We start from the raw sequence: 17,573 nt of genomic DNA, 5'->3' as shown, positions 1-17,573 counted from the left end.
GTGATTGGTGCATACATTCAGAGCCAGTGATGGTTGATGAGGGCTGGTATGATGTGGTCGTATCTGTATAGACCCTTGATGAGGCGTGCAGCTGTGTGCAGGACACTTCTCAGGAGCACAAGGGAGGATGACGGTAGGCCTTCGAGGAATGCATCGCCCCCATCCAGGTGGGATATGACCAGTGCTTGAACAATGGATCTAAAGCTGTCCAGGAAGGAGGAAGGGCTTGACTTTTTCGCCAGAGGGAGAGCTGATACCAAGCTGTCTGATTTTTCTTAGCTATGTGTGTTTTGAAGTAGAGGTGGATGTGGAACCCTAGGACTTGGCACAGGTGAGCTCCGGTGTGAAGCCCTCAGAATTCAGGGTTGAATGCCGGGTCTGTATGTCTGGGTGTTCAGTGTTGTTGGTGAGGAGTAGGAATTCGGTCTTGAAAAGGTTGAGGTTCAAGTATGCACTGGGCATCCAAGAAAGGATCAGCGAGAGGCAGGTTTTGAGTCTATGGAGGTCCTTGATGGAGTCGATCCTGAGGTATAGCTATATGTCATTGGTGTATTGGTGGATGTGGATGTTGTGTGTGGATAGAAGGGCTCCCAGTGGTGCAATGTATAGATTAAAGATCACTGGGGAGAGGTTGGAACCCTGCCGGAATCCACAGGTAACAGGCAACATTGCCGATCTAGAGGAGTCCATCTGAACAAACTGCTTGCGGTTGACGAGGTAGGACTTCAACCAGCCTAGGACAAGGTTGCTGATCCCCATGAGCTGATGTAGGGTGCCTGTAAGCGCCAGGAGGTCTACTTTGTTGAAAGCGGCCAAGAGGTTGAGTAGAACCAGAAAGAAGGGGTGGCCGTCATCAAGGATGTTGGGGGTGTCGTCGACCACCTATATGGTTGCTTTCTCCATGCTGCATCTGCGTCTGAATCCAGATTGGTAGGTTTAGAGGAGATTGTTGGTGTCGATGTGTTGCTGAATTTGTGCGGCTACCGCTTTCTTGAAGATCTGACCTTGGAAGGGAAGATGGGTGATGGGGCGATAGTTACCCAGGCTGTCGGAATCCACAGTGGGTTTCTTTAGTAGAGAGGGGATTTGTCCTGTTTTTAGAGTTGATAGTAATGTGCCTTGAGTTGGGGAGCTATTGATGATCTCCAGGTAGGGAAGGAGAGCTTCTATGGGGAGGGTCTTGAGGATGGATTGTGGGAGAATGTCATCTGTATATGATGTGGCTGTGAAGGCAGCCAGGGTTTCTACCAGAGTGTCTTGAATGTTGTCCAGGTTGTGGAGATATTGCGAGGAGGGACATGATAGCTCAAGGGCAACGTGCTCGCCTTGGAAGCAAGATGATGCAGAGCAACACAGATTCAATTCCTGGGTCCGCACAATGGAGTATGGTATTGGCAGGGTTGGTTGGTGGGTTGATGCAATGCTTGACCGCTTTGAAGAGGGCTATGCTTTTGTTGTCGGCTTCTGCTATGGTATTCTGACAGGAGGCCTTGGATGTGCGGATTAGTTGTCTGCAAGTTGCTCAGAGTTCCTTGAGCAGTGCCAGGTCGGATGCAGTCCTGAAGCGACGCCAGGTTTTCTCTTGTTTCCTGATGATTATTTTGCTGAGGTTCAGTTATTGCATGTATCAAGGTTCTGGCGATGTCGGTTTGCAGGTGCGCAGTTTCAGTGGTGCATGTTGGTCGAAGGGGGCTGAGAGGGTGGCGCAGTTTGGTTGGGGGTGTTCGGTCCATGTAAGGTGTAGGTTGGCAAGGTCTTCTGTGAGAGCTTCCAATGGGAAGTTTTTGAAGGACCCTAAGGTTTGTCTGCTGGGGTTCTGCTGGGAGTGCTTGACTGGGGTAGTGTGCAGCTTGTTGAAAGGTACGGCTAGATGGTCAGACCAGTCAAGCAGCAGAGGAGTGCTGTAGTGGAGGGAAGACAGTGCAGTGATGATTAGGTTGAGGATGTTACCTTTCTTGTGTTTTGGGTCTCTCGTGTGCTGTGTGAGGCTGGGGATGTTGAGAAGAATGAGGAGAGCTTCCTTCATCGGTTTGGTAGCCTTGTTGCCTGGGAGGTTGAAGTCACCTAGGAAGATGTTGGCGTGCGTGAGGGACATGGTTGTGACCAGGTTGGTGAAGTCTCCAATTACGGTGGTGTTGGGTTTGGGTGGCCTGTGGATGAGATGAAAGGTGAGTGTGTCCGTCAGGGACAGCGGGAAGTGGCAGGAGAGGACTTCGAAGGAGCCAATGTTGTCTATGTCAAGTCTGCTGCCGGGCCTGAGGTCTTGTGTATGACTGCAAGGCCTCTGCCTGTCTTGATCGCCCAGTGTCTGTGTTGGATGCTGTAGCCGTCGGGGACAAGGACCTCTAGGATGTGTGCGGAGGTGGGTGTCACCCAGGTCTTTGTGATGTAGATGGCATCAAGGTCATGTGTAGTGATGAGGTCGGCAATGTCTGCTGCATGGGGCATAGGTTAGCAGGCGTTGGTGAGCATCAAATTCCGTGTTGTGGAAGGTGGGGGGGTGTTGATGGGCTTGGGCTTGAGGTTGATGTGGGTGAGGTTGCTGCATTACGGAGTCCATGCCTTAGAGGAGGGGCGATGTTGATGTTGGCGTTGTCTGAGTATAGAGGGAGAAAACACATGTCAGCGCGTGCTTACCTGTTGTCTGAGCAGGGGTTCGGGCCCTGGGTCCTCCCGGTCGGAATAGGTCTAAACAGGAATTGCCCTTTTATTCGTTTGCCCATCACTTTGGACGCCCTAGCGAAAGATGCCCTTGATCTAAGAGTTAAGAGCAGAAAGGAAGAAGCAGGGCTAAGGTGGTGGGTGGGGCTTATGCCATGTGACCTGCTCACCAACTGCCACTGCGAGAGGACATTTGAATTCACTCGATGATTATGGGTGCTAGCTACTTCCCTTCTGAAGTCCCATTGAACTGCATAACTGCATTGGGGAGTAGTGGTATTTCCTCATGCAGTAACATTACCGTCATTGTGAATGGGAGTAATATTACTGGTAACAGGCATTGTTTTGCCTATGGGTTGTGAAACCTATAATCCGGTGGTGTGGTAAATGAGGCGGTATTTGGGAATACTGCCTGTCTGACCATTAGTGCCACACTCATAATGAGCCCCGAAGCGGTAAAAAAAGAAATGTATTTGTGCCACGGTGCGGAAAAATGCATTTAGGTTTTCCAAGCGTCTCCTGCTGCTGCTCATTAAACATATATCGACGCGCCGCTGTGTGAAGGGCAGCAGCCTTTTGCTCTGTAGTGTGTCCAGTGACCTTTTGACACTGGCGGTCATGGATTCCCTCTCCATATAGCGTTGAATGTTTGCTACACGTGGCCGGTTCGACTTTTAGGATAGTCAATATTTATCAAAGCCGTTTTTCTTCAGAGTAGCCAAAATGACCGGATAACGTTAAAGGAATTGCTCAAGCAGCTGTAAGGGATGAAATGGGGCCTAGTGTTATTCACAGAAGCCACACACACGCCACTGATGGAGTGGACGTACACTATTTTCCATTAGTCCCTATACGTATGATAGGACGTTTTTTTGTTGTTGTAGCCGTTTCCAGAAACGTTGCTAGGGGTGGAGGGGGGCGTGGGGGGGTGGGGGGCGGCTGAGGGGGCTACAACCCCGGGTATTTTGGTTGTAGCCCCGGATAGAAGCTCAGGGACTACAACCAAAAGGCTACAGCTAGCCCTGAATCTCGCCAGTCCCGGCATTAGTTTAGCCCCTGATCTTTTCCAGACCTAGCAACACCCCTGGCCGTTGCCCACCCCACTCCTACCGCCCCGGTTTCCCTTGGGAAAAACAAAAGTATTCGCCCCTCCTTAAAGCAAACGGCATAAAAACAGAGCAACATTCTCAGTCTGATTTGGGGTTCAGCTTGGTTTATAGAGAAGAGGAGTGTAACAAAAAAACAAGGAATGCAGCGAAAGGTGGAGGGGCTCCTCAGAGTTGGGCAAAAGAACTCCAAAAATGGAATTCTGCTCAGCGCACATCACCAAGCAGAAATAAACATGAAAGAAGGACATTAAACGCTCTTCGTGCCCGACTGCGGTCCAACCTCACCCTGGCCATCAGGGAGCAATCAAAGTCCCAGAAACTCAGGAAGAAGCGGAAAGCACCATTTTTCAAACAAGATTTCGATTTATAATGCACTTTTCTGGAGAAATGTTCCCTTCCTGAGGGTCTGGAGCCATCCTCCGCTGCAACACCCTGGCATTATTTATCTGCCTCAGAGCTCTGCTACCCGTGGCTCGCCAGATGTTTCAGAGAACCATTCCCATGACCCCTCGCCATTGACTATGCTGGCTAGGGAGGATGATGGGCGTTGTAGCCCCAAACCTCTGAAGAGACAATGCTTGCACACCCATTCATCTACACTGTTGCTCATTCACAGAACCAATCGGATCAGCACAAGTCAAACGCATTTGTTTGGGCACCTAGTCGAATCGTCTTCATCTAAACAGAGCGAAGAAGGGCAGAGTTCAGAAGTGGCCATGAGTGGGAATGTTTTAGGCTTTGTCAGGGGGTAAAAGCATAAATAAAATAATAAATACATTCCATGCCGTCATCACCTCTAGGAAAAGCCTCACTATCTTTCTACGAAGCCACGCCAAAGTCAAGCGAGTCGTTGCCCATGAGCGCTCACTTACTACGCCCCACCTCAGGGGCCATTGTTTGCAGTATTTAGATAAGGTATACCCTCCAGGAAATAACTGCCAGCTCATAGTGGCTGATCTCTGATATTGGAAATGCTGTTGACCTCTCCTGCAGCTACGCCATTCACCGATGTATAATTGCAAGCTGCGACAGATGTGTAAGGTGATTTTATTCACCAAACCAATTGGGATTCCCTGAGGATTTATTTCAAGGATTCGTTTTGAAACCTTCTTTTGACTATCTGTTGGGCAACTTTAATTTTGAGTAGCAGTTTGAAGTGAATGTTATTATTTCTTTTTGATGATTAATTACATTTTAATTGTTACCGGAAGGTTTTCTTTTTTTATGGAAAATTGTATTCAGTAAACACAGAGGTTAGTAGAGTATTTACTGTGGAGGGTCCTTCAGAAGCCGGGGATAGGGGGATGATAGGGGGCGGGGCAGACACTAGAAAAGAAAGCAGAATCTGTAGTCCATAATATTAATAATTTGGCATTTATATAGCGCTACGGGATTCGAACCTGCATTCGCAGGCTCTGCACTGATGTCAAAGCGAGCGCTCTACTCGCTCTGCCACTTGACCGGCTCCTTGTACCTTTTCCTTGGCACCCTAGAGGGCCGTCTCAAGCAGATTGCATAAAGCTTTCCAAAGTCAGGTTTAAGGCCCTAAGCGAGATAGCAAACCTTTATAATCTCCAGCATGTTAAAAAAAAGTTTGGAAACAAGTTTCTGGTACACTCGTTCATATTTGACACGCGTGTCAGGGAAACAAATAGTTTAAGGGGGCCTTTCCTGTCTGCAAATAAGACCATCACAATCAATGTTGGCACTGGTTGGATATCACTTCGTATATGAATACAGTCAACTTGTGGGTGACTATTTTCTCACAAGTTGTGTGCGTGTGCGTGTCGGTGAGCGAGCCTCACTATACAGTTCCACGAACTCAGTGATAGAAGTGTACAAAAAAAGTAGTCGAAATGTGACTCTGGAGGGGCACAGAGTAGGAAGGAAGGGAGTACCGTGCAATACATATTTCAAGGGTTGCAGTCCTGCTGATTGACAGCTAAGTGAGTTAAAACAGATTTCAGTTTAGGTGTGACTGATATCCGGGGGTAAAATGGAGAAGTGTGCTTTAACTTCACAAAGAACAGTTAAATGGTGAAAATGGTTGCAAAAGGTAGTGGAGCTGTCAACAGTAAAACATAAAAGTAGTGGAACACCGCTCCTAACCGTTCCCACTCACTTCGACCACTGCACAAAGTACAGTTCCATCGCAAGCACCTAAGCATTTCACTATTGTTTTCTCCTTGAGGCCATATTTTTAACTGTGAAAACATGCATTTTATATACCCCATATATATGAGCTACCACTTAACTATGATTTGGCATTGCATGCCACATTTAGCTCATGGTGCGCCTAGAGAGCGCTGTATGCGCAACGTAGTCAACATTTTCTTCACGCAGCACTTTGTATGTCCTAAACATATTCTGTGCGAACTCAAATATTAGCCAGGCGATATTTTTAAAAGAAGTGGCATTTAAAATCCCACATGATGGTTCTGTTACCGCCACGTTCATAGTGAAGACGTAAGTGTGAACATTCCTTCTCCCGGGCCTTACTTCATTTCACCCTGTGCCCTGCTGTGGCTGAAGTTTCACTAGTGGGTTGGCATGCATGAAACACACGTGGCACAGGGCGAGGGCCCCATTAATTGAAAAACTATATTTCTTTAACTGGAGTGTATACTTCTGCATGCCTCCATGCCCACACAAACGTTTGATATGTAAATAACAGGTGTTACTATTACCCAACTAAACGATCCTCAGTTTAAAAACTTTGTACGATGAAAGGACTAAATGACCCTACCAGAATCTGAACATATATGCGTAGGTTGCAGGAAGATCTCTGTGATCGCCGCCCTATACTTAAGGTGAGTCAGAGACATATAGGAACCCCTCAAAATTCTATTGTTAATAACTTTTGATTCAAGTAACGGATTTGGGAAAAATATCAAAAGTGATTAAAAGTGTGCAGGGCCCCTCCAGACTGCAAAGTTTTGTAAAGGTTTGTTAAAAAATCAAAGTTATTAAGCGTCCAAAGATTATTTTTTTTTCAAAAGTGCGGTCTACTTCCCATTAATTTTCCCATAGACAAAAAAGGTCAATTTTTGCCAAAGCGTACAGCTCAACCGCTGGATGGATTTGAATGACGTCCGAAACAATTTAAGCACACAGCGTTGACCCGCACGCCATGTGTGGTTTGGGGTTTGACCGTGCTATTGTTATTTTAAATTTTGACGTAGTACGGGGTGCCCCTTCTCCAGAAATTATGGTTATATCTCCCATGGTGTATTGCGGGATCGTGGTTTTCCAGAAATGAAACGCCATCTTGTTTTTCTCTCGATGCAAGAGATATTCGAGGCTATAGCCGGAATTATGGGAATATGAAACGCAGTAAAATGCTATTTTCAGGAAGAAAAAAAACATACACATGCCATCAGGGTAGAGGTAGGGGATGGCTAGAAAGCACTGAGTGAAATTTGGGCGTTGGAGAGGGTCTAGGGGCTGAGTTTGCAACACAAAGCTTTCTGTAACCTCGGCTATAGCCACCACCTGAAAGCAAACTGCGTCCCAGAAGCAGGTACCCATCGGGGGTGAAAAGTTACTGGCCACAGCCAAAGGCCAGTGACTCAATTGCCATTCAGGTCTCCCTTTCATGCAGCAAACAGGACAGACTCTGCTTAGCTTCAAGGTGAAGAAGGTGCCAGCATCCCCAGGCCATGTTGCCCGATAAATGCGACTAACTTACAAGACCACTATGAGGAATGGGCTGGCCCTTTTCTTGCTTTGAAGCTAAGCAGGGTCAGCCCCACTTTGAAGCTAAGCAGGGTCAGTCCTAATTACTGCATTGATGGACGACCGAATGGGCATCTGAATTATTTACTTTTTTTAAACCATGCTACTGTCAGTCCTTGAAGGTTTAGCACTCAGAGACAATTTTTTGTCTTTTGCTGAATTGCATTCTGGTATTTGTAGTATCCCTGTCAATAATAAAAAAAAAAATAAAAAAACAGGTATTTTACAGCAACAGTGGGTTTCCCATCCCTGCATTAACTGGGATGGCTTCAAAGTGAGGAAGGGGCCAGCCCACTAAGGACATGTTGCCTTATATATGCCCCCCACCTTAGAAGAATACTTAGAGAAAAATAGCGTAAGGGGGCTGGATCCTTCCTCGCTTTGAAACTAAGCAGGGTCCGTCCCAGTTACTGCATGGATGGCAGACAGTCCACAGTCCTATCATTGCTATCAGAGAACCCTGTCCTTAATAAGCTCAAGACACAGCACTTAACCCGTATACTACAATGATGTTATTGTTTGGATTTTCACAAGTTTCATACCTAGACCTTTATCATTGAACATATTAAATGATAGGCTAATTATGAAATGTATGCCCCAGTGAAGCACCAAGCCATTGTGGACTAGTGGCTAAATGCTGGGGTTCAAACTCTGGATGACCTGGGTTCAAGGCTGCATGTTTTAATTTAATTTTTTTTTTTAAAGCAACACAAGTGGGAAGTTGTGAAGTTTGTTGCATTGAACCCTTGTGATCTTATTTAGCATGAGGACATTTAGACATTGCTGCAATGTCAGCCATGTCCAAACATCCCTTGCGCCAAAATAATGGAGCCGGAATGGATTTTGCGCCGAAAAGGGCACGCCAAAATGGGCGCTGCAGCGGATTGCCCGTGGCAAATCAGCCCGTGCCAAAGTTATGGCACCGAAAAGTGGTGTACCGCTTGGAGAACGCTGCTTTACCAAAGTGTGTGCTCCATGGCAAATAATTTAATCTCACTGTGCATTGCCTAAAACATTGTGAGTTCTTTTTGCCTAACATAGTTCTATAATGATTTTTACATTTGAGTGACACTATGGTATGTGTACTTTTCAAGTTAGCTATATAAAGCAGAGTATTGCTGAAAGCCAGACATGGGGGTGAGGAAGGGAAATGATGAGAGGGCAAGTAAGTCATGAGTATTTGCCCACGATGTGGCAATAGAATTTTCAATCCCGGACATTGGTGGAGTTATTTTCCCCTGATTTTGGCTGCTTTTCAGGGCACAACTAAAGGACACATGTGGGTGAAGTGCATAACCTATTTTCAAAAGGCGGACTGAACCCCTTGTTTTTTTTTATTTAGGTTTGAAAGCTTGCTCAAGTATAGCAAGTATTTGGCCACCAGGAGTTTACTCAGGTTGTCATATTCCCAGTCACTTACTCACAAGACCACAAGCACTTGTTTTGTATTGGGATTTCGTTTTCCAGGGAATATTTCATGACAGATTGCTGGGTTTTAAAGGTGACCACCTTTTATACTTTGCCAGCATATTTTTGGGAATATTTCTTCTCTCGATTTATTTTTCTGCTGTTCATTACTTTTTTTAAAAGTCCAATGCTATTTTATCTTGAATGCTTTCGTCTAAGGAGTAGGTCTGTATTATTAATGTTAATTATGTATAGAATTACAAATCCCTTGAAATTCAATGAATAACCCTTTAGTTGCAGGGATTTTAAGGTGAGCAATACATTGTAACAAAACCTTTGAAATTCAAAGAAAGAACTTTAGTTGCAGGGATGTTAAGGTGAGAATTTAATGCAGCAAAACCCCTGAAATTCAGCTAAAGCCACTTTAACTTTGTGCCCCCTGTTGCGCAGCCTATGACCACAATGATGACATCACAGATCACATCACTGATGACATCACTAATTACATGTTGTATGAGAACACTGATGACATCGAAAGATTCCAGCTTTGTGCACTTTTGTCGTATCCTAACACATTGCCCATATGATGTGCTCCATTTTAACGTGGAGGGGTGATTGCTCCTAGCAAACAATGGCACATTAGAGCTTGTTGGTTTGCAATATAATTCTGTGACAGTTTCCCCTTGTTTGGATTTGACAAGGATATCCAAAAAGATTGTAGATTCCCTGCTGTGTCTTTCTCTAAACTTCAAGTTAAGCGTATTGACATTGAGGACTTGAACACAATCTTTCCATTCTTTTTCATCTCCATTCTACAAAATGAAGAGGTTGTCAATGAAATGCAGCCACACAATTATCTTGTCTGTATGTTTGCTATTTTCATCTGTCCAAACAAAGAATTTTTCCCACCAACCCATAGTGAGGTAGACATAGGTGGGGCAAAGGTAGTACCCATTGCTGTGTCTTGCAATTGGATGTAACAATCATTATTGAAAAAGAAAACACTGTTGGTCAGTGAAATGTCAATCATCTCTAAAATGATCTTGTCTGTATGTTTGCTATTTTCATCTGCCCAAAACAATGAATTTTTCCCTCCAACCCATAGTGAGGTTGACATAGGATGGGGCAAATGTAGTGCCCATTGCTGTGTCTTGCAATTGGATGTAACAATCATTATTGAAAAAGAAAACATTGTTGGTCAGTCAAATGTCAATCTTCTCTAAAATCATCTCTCCATGGGACAAGACATTGGGCCTCATTACGACCCTGGCGGAAGACCATGGTGCTATTAGCACCATGGTCCATGCCGGTAAATTACCGACTCCGCCATGGAGAAAGGGGGAATTACCACCCCATTACAAGGTTGGCAGGGCGGTAATTCCCCCTTCCTCCATGGCCCTTCCCCATTCCCATTTTTGCCCCATAGGGCTCAATGGGAATGGGGAAGGCGCTAAGTATGGTGCCGCAAATTGCGGCACCGTAATTAACAGCAAGGTCCTTTTGCGGGTCCCTACTTTAACGGCTGGTCTACACCAGCCGTTAAGGTCGGGTCCCGCAAAGGGACCTCGTAATTAGGCACTAATAGGTTAACGGCGCCACAGCCTTTTACGGCGCTGTTAACCCATTAGCGCCTGGGTCGTAATGAGGCCCAGTGAGTGACCTACTTTCCCAAAAATATTTGCATGCTCGTTTTCCATCAGAGTGTTGTATTGAGGTATGTAATGAAACAACATCCAATGTTGCTAACATGAAATTGGCTTCCCACGCTACACCAATGATTTTACTCAGGAAATCCTTGGTGTCTTGAAGGTATGTAGGAAGGTGACAACCAAAGGAAGCAAAGATTTGTCCACATATTTAGAAATATTTTTCAATAATGCTGTGTTTAGGGTCACTATAGGTCTACCCGGGGGTTTTGTCATGCTTTTATGCAGTTTGGGCAGAAAATAGATTGTAGGCATTGTAGGGAACTTGGTATGGAGATAGCTGCAATCATCCTCATCAAGGATACCCTTATCTGTCCATTTAGAAAGTAGGGTGGTCAATTTTGTACTGATCTCAAATGACAGGTCTGATTCAAGTTTTTGATAACATCGACCATCAGAGAGTTGCCATTTTACTTACTTAACAATAATCAATTTAATTTTGGATGACAATGTTTGTGCCCTTGTCAGAGGCTTTAATGATTCAGTCAGGAAGGTTCAGTAATTCTTTGAGAATTTCTCTTTTTTTTGTGCAATTGTTCTTTACATTACTTTTCTGTAGCCTAGCCTTCTTGCGATCATGTATAACTAAATCCTGAAAGGCTTCAATATGCCCACCTGGTTGGAACAGTGGATTGGATCGGATTTGTTTTTCAATTTGCTCTTCACAGGCCAATCCGTACTGATATTCAGCATATCTAAATTGAGTTTGGGAACCACTACATCTGCCAGGGCACGAGATTGTAAGTGTGCCATATCCAATAACGTGCTGAGATCTTCTATCGTGCCGTCCCATCTGATGTTTGCTTTGGCTTTTGGTGAAGTCACACAGAAACATTTTTTTTTACTGAATTTTCTGAATGTATTTGTCAAAGTCAATTATGCTTTCGGAATAATCAAAGTGTGCCATGGAGCAAACATTGAAGCCGTATTTGAGGACCTTAGTTTGTTCTTTAGTCTATATATATATCTATGAACCTGGACCCATGGGATTGTAGGGCAACTCCCAGTGATCAGACCAAGAAAATACAACCAGCTAGGGAAAAAAGGCTAGTTGCACCCTCTTTTGAGAAAGACAAGAGCTTTATTTTGTATACAAAAGAATAAGGCAACTGAGCATTACAAATGCACTTCCAACAAGCTCTTTGATGTCTTTCATAAAAGATCCAGGTTATAAACAACACACAATTCGCCACTCATGATGCACTCGATACACAGTATTAATCCCACACCCTCATTGTCTATCACCTATATACATGCTAATGGTTACATATAGCCCATCTTCCAATTGGTTACGCTGTCTTCTAGCTCCTCTTCACCACACATAAGTAACGTCATTGTCAATCAGGGGATGCTACAAAGCAACTGGTTAACATCAACTGGCACCACCCTACCTTTGATCCTAACCACTTGACATGCACCTGGTTATCAAAGTGAACTCAGTGGGCAACTTCGAGGCCAGCCTGGGCCTTGTGAACATCATCCCGACACATTGGCACCCCCACCATGCCCTCGCCAGTATATGGACGTCATTCTTAGTTCCCCTTGGCACAAAACATAGATCATGTTGTTCTGTGCTTTCGCCTTTATCAGTTCCCCTCCCCAAGACTGAGTCTAACGTCTCACTAATCAATCCAGTTCACAAAGGATTTAGATCCCATTTCCCTGCACATCTGGTAGTTCAAGTAGAGTGACCGTCATTATGGGGGCGCTAATGTCTTAAATCTTGGTTTGTGTTTTGGCATCCCAAGACCTCTGCTTTCACTCTCAGGTATACGCCCTTAGCACTAGGCTGCAGCCCTTCACTTCTTTGGCTGCTCACATTCCTACCTAATTGGTTCAAAGGCCTGACTGAAGTGGGGGTATATGCGTGTTCTTTGCCGGGCATTGGAATTGAGGTGCAATGGTGAGGCAAGAGATCAAACCTTGTTGTTTTGTGTTTCTGTGAAAACACGGCCTGCGAGGATTCGGGCCTACTTGTAAACGCAGTGTTAGTTCATGTTATGACTGTTGTGTATATATACATGTACTACATCCTGCATAGTTCAATTAAAACACTATTGGTTAACTTCCCCCTATATAATTTCCCACTCCCGCCAATTGTCCCCACCTATAACACGCCCCCCTTGCTCCTCTACCATCTGGCTCTCATTTCCATATTTTAATATGTTTTTCGCAATCTAAATCGTCTAGGAGGGGCGTAGATCTGAACGTGCATACCAATAGGATTACCCTAATAATCAACCTCCCCTTCAGGGCCTTTTGCGGTGGTCTTTCTCTCTGAATTCTCCCCTCCTTTTATGAATTCATTCCATGGTAGGTAGGTTTGCGCTAGATAACTGATGTACATCTACACTTGCATATATGCACATATAGGTAAATGAGTTCAACTTCACGTCAGTAATCTGAAAGCAAAATATGTGCTGGACTTAGAATTTTAAATCTAATAATGCAGAGAATCCACTGTCTGCTTTTCACACCCAGTTACTTCATTCAAACTTGTGTTTCATAAAGCTGTGCTGGAACTGAGCCCTCAAAGAATGTTAAGTAAGTCTTGGCATTGTTAGCACCTGTCGTTTGACATTCCTGTATTATGTATACATACAGGACTAGAAGTAACAGCATGCATTATAATGTGAGTCCAAAAACTGAGAAAGGTTCATTAATTCGCACCTGGCATGGAACAACTTGAGATTATACCAAATGAGTTGCACTACTACAGGATTTAGACACATACCCCAGAAGAGTTTGTGCGATAACATCACATGCATGTAGTCATTTTTTACACAAGCTGCTTGTTTGTATGCATAATGAAAATAACAGGTGTAGTTCCACATATCGGTTTACACTTTTTTTTAACTTAAAATAAGGAAATATGCACACTCATTAGCTGTCAGAATAACTCTGAACACAGCTGGTCACTGGCCACCATGGCAGTTCCCTGGGCCCTGGGACAGTGAGGATGGGCCTTGCCCCTCACACCACTCCCTATCTAGGCCACTGATGCCATGCATTCTTAGAGCATATTCTTTTTAGGAGTAAATAGCTAATAATTAACTTTTGCCTTGTAAATATGATTGCATCATTCAACACAAATGTTAATATTTTAAGTACAACATAGAGGTGGGGGTGAGCCCTTCTTTACCCTTAAGTTTCTTATTCAGCCACAGCTATATAGTATGTTAAAGGGCTTACTGGTCAAGATACAATGATAGCTTTCATTAATATAATGCTGAAATATATGGTATTAATGTACGCATGTGTATGTGTTCAGATCCTAGCATCCCACATGTGAAACATGATGGTAATTTAAACATCATTGACATAATTTCATACTAAATGTACATCCAGCTTGGAGCAGGGTAGAGCACAGATTAAAATGCCTTAAATTGCTTGGGCTCACACTACATCAGGAATCCCTGAAACAGCAAGTATATGCTAAGCCTTGTTGGGGCATTGCTGCCCGCTGATCGGAAGTCTATTCAAGGTTAACCCTTATAATCTCTATGAAATGGGAAAAGGCTGGATGAGGAAAGCTCCTGAGGCAATGGATCCCAGGGGAGGCATGCAGTGTAGCTGATAATGTGTGCTAACCCAATAGACATCACAGTTATTAAGTCCAGAAGCCAAGTAAGTGTTCATTTTAAGCGCTATATAAATGACTACTACAATACAATGCAATTTAGTGGAATAATTAAAGCAATAGTTTAAAATAGTGACATCACTGGCAATGTCTTGAGGCTGTACAATGTGTTTAGCTGACTGTGGGAAGAGGGGAATGAAGGAATGTAGAGGAAATGGGAAGACGAAGAGCCTCACACCGAGGATGGTGGTCGCTGTAAGAACATGTTGGTAAAAGAGGCAGCAGCACTGTTACCACTGTGAAATATTATGAGGGCGGAGGATAGTTAAGGAAATACTTCCAGCACTTTTCCCCCTGAAGTTAATTCTTCAGAACCCTATTGAAGTCCAATGGGAAGCCATGGCGGGTAACAACATTCAGGATTCCTCTCACTGCCCGAGGGCAGCGACGCGGTGGCGTTACCACAGGCACTTCTGCCATCCTCCTAATGAGGAACACAGCGTGGGTTAGGAGTGAGAAGGGGAGTGTCAGCCTTTGTGTTGATATGGGGCTAGGTTAGCACCAGGAGCAAAGCTTGCTAGACCTCAGGGGGTATTGTCTCTGGGCCAGGAGCACATGGGGAACGCTGTCTATACAGGTTCTAGTGCTCATCCCCTCTTGCAGGCCTCTTGCTGCTTTCGTTTCTGAAATATCTGATCTAGTGAGGGAATTAAGAACATAGGGTGCCTGTGCCTATAGTACAAGCACGATTGTAAGGGTGTTTTTAAAGGTATGGACAGGACTTTGGGTCTTACTATTAGCCAAACCCCAACCGTGCATGTTGGATAGCAGTGATGGGCTAAAAAGAGCAGATCATGTTAGAAAATCATGTCTTCTTCTTATTAAATTAGCGGTCAGAAGACGTATCATATTATACTGTAAACCCAAAACATCCGCAAGGGGTTGAGGGTGTGGGGGGGGGGGCAGAAGTAGTTTTTAAGAGATTATGATGTTGGAAATTGTACACTACCGGTGTAACTATTGGGAACATACATCTCAGGCCAAACATGTGCTGTTTTCAGAGATTGGATAGTAGTGTTGGCTATAAGATACCATCAAGTAGGCCTTTAAATGGATGTTTGTTATAGCATTGATTGCAGCAGGGACATGGATGTGGTTAAAAAATCAATTATGATATATTGCAATGAACTGTGATGTATATATTCCATATGTGGCAAATTCACAAAGCTGTTTTGGCATCAAAATTCCATTTGAAGACAGAACCATGTTCAAACTGTAGCAGGCGCAAATCCCATTTGATTTACAAAACAATGGGCCTCATTACGAGCTTGCCGGTCGGGATACAAAATCACCGTTAACCTTGCCGGTACTGTTGCATCCGGACCAGCAAACTCCGAGTTGTGCTCGCGGGTGCCTTTTATTCCGCTAGGTCTGGCGGAATGAAAGGCACCCGCGAGCACAGCAAGCCTGTTGCACAGGCACCGTTACGTACCGTGCCGGTGCTACAGGTATCCCCGTTCCCATTGAGCCCTATGGGGCTCGAATGGGAATGGGGATCACCCGATTCCGGCACCCACGAAAAGGCAATTACCGGGTCCGGCGGGGTTGGAATACCCCGGTAATTGCCCATTCGAGGGTGCCGGACTTTCTTGCAAGTTTGGAGGTAGCCTTGCTGATTTTACTGGCAAGGCTACCTCCAACCTTGTAATGAGGCCCAATGTGACCACCCCTTTGCGACCATCCCGGTGCAAACATCTGTACCTGCAATCATTGTGTAGCGGCCTGCGGGTTATTATTATTATTATTAGGATATTTATTAAGCGCAGATCTAGCTTCCGGAAGCCACGGAGTGCTTCACAAATCACAGGGGGGAGGACGCGCTGAAGGATGCAGGGATACAAGGGAGCAGGGAGCTAACCGCCAAAGGGATCTACATCCAGGGAAGGAGACAGGGGGTGCTGATCACCCATTCTCAGGTTGGGTGGGGAGAGGAGGGAGCGTGGATTAAGGTGTTAGGAAGGAGCCGGGGGTTTTGCCTCCATAAACACCCGCCTTGCATTTGTGAAGTGCGTGTTAGTGGAGGGGTATCAATGATGGGGCGATTCAAATGAGGGACACCCCTATGCATGCAAATGGAGTATCCTCTGATTCACAAATAAAATAAATCACTTGCTCCTGCAGACATGTACCCAGTAGCAACCTGCGGAGAGTCAGATTTGGGAATCTGTGCAAATCCGGGGGCTCAAATTCGAATTTTTAAAAAAAAATTCCTGAACTTGTTACACTTACCCCATATTTTGAGGTAAAAATGTTAACACATTTTTGTCCACTTTTGGCCTTATCGTATTAAATTTAAATTTCAACGGCTTGAAATTGGTTCATTTACTCCTGCAGATGGAGTCTAGGGTAGTCTTTGAGAATCACAGTGAGTGTGCACTTTGCAGGTGGTCGCCTCTGCAACCTGCGTCTGCCTCACGTTGCAACGGGAAATAGATTTTTTTGTGAATTTGCAGTCATTTGCATTGTTCTGTAATCTTCCTTTTTTTTAAAACATGAGTTCGAGTACATTTCACTAGAACTTCCCCAGGCTTATGTATACACGAAGCAATTATTTTTTCTCAAGCATGCACAGCACTGCCACTACTGCTTTACCCCGCGTGCATGTTTCAATATAATATTCAATCTTGAGCTTTGGGGGTCTGCGATGTCACCATAATCCGGGCCGTATCAGACTCTAGCCCAGTTCCGAAACTCTTAAAATATTCCCCTCCACACCCACCAATTCGAACACCTGTGTACTCAGAACTACTGCTTGTTGTGTCCTAGTTGGCCTCCCTTTGGTGAGGTCCCACACCTCAAGGCCCGCACCACAATCCCCAGGGACACACAGAGACAAGGGAATCTCCAACTTTCTTTATTTCCCTTTCTAGGCGAAGTCCCCCGGGCTCTGCTAGCCCCTCCTCTTCCTCTCTTCTTCCCCGTGCTCTCTGGCTTCCCTTCTCTTCCCTTAAGGTGGCTCTTCTCTTAAGGTGGGCTGGCCCCGCTGACTGCCACATCACTGCTACAGAAAAATGCTTAGGCTGAGTAGTGTGGGCTCCCCTTCGCTCCTGTTCCTAGTCCCTAGTACCCGGGATAAAGAAATAATAGTACAGACAAGGTTTTGTTCGTGGAAAAATTATAGGCCGTAGGCTTATTTATTTTCTACAGAAAATAACACCAAAAAAAAATCATGACAACCAAAAATAACACCAACTCGCTTTTGGGCATTTCGTGTCCAGGTGGTGTAGCTGCCCAGCCTTCTCCTCGGCTAGTCCTAGTTACCCCGGGGCATCCGTTCCTGGACACGTGCCGCCACACCTGAGTGGGTGTCGCCTC

The sequence above is a fragment of the Ambystoma mexicanum genome, chromosome 2p (assembly GCF_040938575.1).
Source record: "Ambystoma mexicanum isolate Mex_15411 chromosome 2p, UKY_AmexF1_1, whole genome shotgun sequence".
NCBI lineage: Eukaryota > Metazoa > Chordata > Amphibia > Caudata > Ambystomatidae > Ambystoma > Ambystoma mexicanum.
Note: the sequence above shows the minus strand (reverse complement) of the source record.